Raw genomic sequence first — 4,113 nt, 5'->3', positions numbered from 1 at the left:
GCTTTTAAGATTCTTTACATACAGTACAGTAATACAGTTCTGTTGTACATACATACATACATTTCTGTTGGTTCTTTGCTCTACTTGTCAACTCTCACTCTGAAAATATAATCTGTGGTACAGTATGTGTGTCAGTTACAGGGCACCATATGCTGTGCCAGAAGCTTACTGTGGTGTGGTCCTTCTGAATAGATTTCTAACCAGCACTTAATCTGTTATTTATATGCCTTTTGAACACAGCCACTCATTTCTGTTTTAGCTGAGACACTGCGCATTCGGTTTATGTGATTCATTTGTTTACCAAGAGCTGGGTACAGGATTTGACTGCCTCTCAGCATTCCTTACTGATGACAATAAATGCGGAGCAATGAATGAGTGGAGCAGCTGTGTGTTCACACAACATGAGGCGGGCTCCTGATGAAGACAGATAACTTCTAGAAAGAATACACACACAGTGGTGGAAAGTAACTAAGTACATTTACTCTGCTATTTCTACTCTGACTTCACTACTTTTTTTGTTAGCTTTTTTCAGGCCTTTGTAGTCTTTAATAATCAGTTGATATGTGGAGAGGCAGACTGGAAACAGGGGAGACATAGGGAGAGATAGACCGGCGACACAGCTGTCACAGGTCAGAGTTGAACCGCTGACGTTGTGAACCCCAAAAGGGTATATGGTGGCCAGGGCACCTTGATTTCACTACTTTTTATTGTACTTTTTAGTCCACTGCATTTATTTTATAACTTTAGTTACTAGTTACTTTTCAGAACCAGACTATTGCGAAAAATACACTATAATTATTAGATTTTATTGATCCCCGGTGGGAAATTCCGAAGCTGGCCAGCAGTAATTCAGATAAAAGTAGCTCCCCCTTTACCAGCTACAACATTAATAATGTGTCAGTCATTAGAATCCAATAATATGATATACATTGATTTGAAGTGTGCCATTCTGCATAATGAGTGTTTATTTTTAGTACTTTAAGTATGTTTTGACGATAATACTTTTGTAGTTTTACTGAAGTAACATTGTGACTTTTACAAGTAAAAGTCACAATGTTACAAGTAAAAGTAACATTGTGACTTTTACTTGTAACAGAGTATTTTTACACAGTTGCACTGCTACTTTTACTTGAGTAAGTGATCTGGGTACTTCTTCCGCATCTGCACACACATATGGAGTACACACATAACTGAACATTGAAGTGCTTTTAATTCATAACACACTAAAAGCCTATAAAATACACATACCATTGAAAATGTCGCTTTTGAATATTTCTCATATTTACACTGAGGACAGAGTGATGCTGGATTACAATTTGTTCATAAAAAGGAAGAAATAGTTCAGGATTTCCTGTAAATGGGAACAAAGTTGTCCAAGAGAATCAAAACATTATCATTATATTAAACAATGTACTATATCTATGAAAATCACACATAATTTGCTTTGTTTGTGCAGAGAGGCCTGACATAATGTGTGTGGATGTTACTGGGCAGGCAATTAATATAACTATTTTTCAGTAGCTAGAATGTTATTTTCTTCAAGGAGTCATTAAAATGAAAATATTTATTTTATTTTTGCAATTTTAACTTGGATCAGACAGATAATAATGTCTATACCTGCCAGAGAGTAATAGGATGTCAAATTGAGGTGTCAAACAAGGGATTTATGACTGTTAGACCACGCCCCATTTTCACACCTTGCTTCTGTCTACATCAAAGGGTCACGAGCTAATTACATACTTCAAAGGGTTTCACATAACCACGTTAGAATTTCACAATTTAATTTTTTATTATACGTTTTATAACAGCATTAATGGATGTTATTAGGGTTTCTTGTGGGAATAGGATTGACCAACACCACTCAGAATAAAAGGGGTTTTATGACAATAGTTCTGACCACCTGCACACAAACTGTTGCTCTTTGAAAACAGATAGATGTAAAACTTAATGTTTCTCACTCTAAATATTAAATAATTTGTGGGGAATAAGGGATAATGCCAGGGTTTAGTTTCAAGTAAGTTTAGCCAACAGTTTTTTGATAGATATAATGTAAAAACTGAGTTAATTAATTCTGTAACTAAATAAATAATTCTCTTAAGCATAGGGAAAGCAGGTGTTTCATGCCACCATAAGGGTTTGGGGAACCCAGTGGTGGTCACCGTCATCTCTAGCCCCGGCCAGCATGTGAAGCAATACAATGCACCAAATTGTATTCATCTAACTGCCAATTTATTTGTTTCATATCTCTGAGTGTTTTGCATGATTTTTAAGTTGATTGTTAACAATCTATGATGAACCTTGGTCTATGTTTACACACAGTGATATATTTCTATACTATATTGACATATAGTATTGGTTTATGATTTCAGTATTTATTACATCTTTTAATAAAATGTCTGTTTAATTGAATAATATTGATAACATCTCACAGTGGTTGGACACCATAAACAGCATGTTATTCAACAAGTAACCACGAGGGGTGCTAGTATGTAGTCTCTAAGAGCATGGTGATTTGGGATTTGAAGTCAGCGTGCCCCACCGCCATTTTGTCTCAAGGTAACACAACACTATACACCCTGCCTGAAACCAGTAGGTCTGCAGTTGTTCCCAGCCATTCAACATTACCATGTAAATGCATTCAGCAACCACTCCTCTGCCAACCCTAGAGACCATGCAGCGACACCTCCAGGGAGTATAACAGCTTCAGGCTCTTTCTTCTGTCTCTTCATGTTGAGATAATGCCACTGTAGGGGTGGCAGATCAGAAATAATGTCTACAGAACTAGAACAAGACCTTTAGATTATCTAGAGGTAACAGGGACATAGTTGCTGCTTCTGTCTGATTTTGTTATTTAATAGCCTAATAGCTTTTTAAAAAGCAGTGCTTTTGTTCAACCTCAATAACTTTGTGGAGGTGCAGTTCAGCTTCATGTTTTTCTGAAGCTTGTCCTGCAGAGTGAGTCCAACCAACCTGTAGAGAAACTTCATATTCACAGCTTGTATCACAACCTAAAGCATTTGGCCTTACATACAACTGTGATTTGGTGGGTAGAGCAGTCCTCTCCCGGTCGGCGGTTTGAATCTCGGTGCCTGCAGTCCATGTGTCGAAGTGTCCTTGGGCAAGACACTGAACCCCCAAGTTGTCCCTGATGGTTAGAGCCATCAGTTGAGTTGTCGCCGCAGATGGCTGCCATCGGTTCTGTAACAGAAACAAATTCCTTCTGTAAGATTTGAGTCTTATAGACTCTAGTTACTTTATCAGCTTTAGTTACTTCTCATACCTGTAGTTCTGTTAGGTATTTTTAGTCAGATAGATATTGGATAGATACTTTATGTAATAGAAATGTTTAGTGGAGATAGGATGTCTACCATACCATACCATACCAACTTTATTTATAAAGCACTAAAAACAACATTGTAATATATACAATGGTTGAAGTGAGCTTATGTATGTATTTTCTAGTTAGACTGTTAAATGCTTAGGCATGCTTATGAGTTTCTACAGGGTACATCTGGTTTGATTTGATTTGATTTATTCTTTCAAGCATGTAAAAACAGTTGATATGACAACACACATAATTTTACACATAATCCAATATCAATTTGCTTATACCTAGTACATGCTTGAATGGAGTAGGAAGAAGTCAGACTTATCCAGTCCTACCCCATGACATCATCTTACCATCATTGGTTTGCAAGCAGTAAATGATTCACTTCTACCCACACACATATTATACTAAAAAAAGAATATAACAGTGTTAACATTCTTACATCACACAAGTAATATACTAAAGAATTTTTACAAAATGTACACCACACCCACAATTGTCCATGTAATTAATCATTAAGCCTGTTCTTGCATATATCTTGATTGACACATACCTTTATATTTGTGTTTAAACTCGTCAATTCTATTACTATTTTTTATGTCTACACTTAAATTATTCCATAGTTTTACCCCACTTATGGAAACACAGAATCTTTTTTTGGTTGTACGTATAGCATGAATTTTTAAATTTAACTGACCCCTTAAATTGTATCCCCCTTCCCTTTCATTAAATAGTTTTTGAATTCCACCAGGTAATAAATTGCTCCTGGCTTTATACATAAACAC

This window comes from Monopterus albus, unplaced genomic scaffold, assembly GCF_001952655.1.
Source record: "Monopterus albus unplaced genomic scaffold, M_albus_1.0 scaffold94.1, whole genome shotgun sequence".
NCBI classification, from domain to species: Eukaryota; Metazoa; Chordata; class Actinopteri; order Synbranchiformes; family Synbranchidae; genus Monopterus; species Monopterus albus.
Note: the sequence above shows the minus strand (reverse complement) of the source record.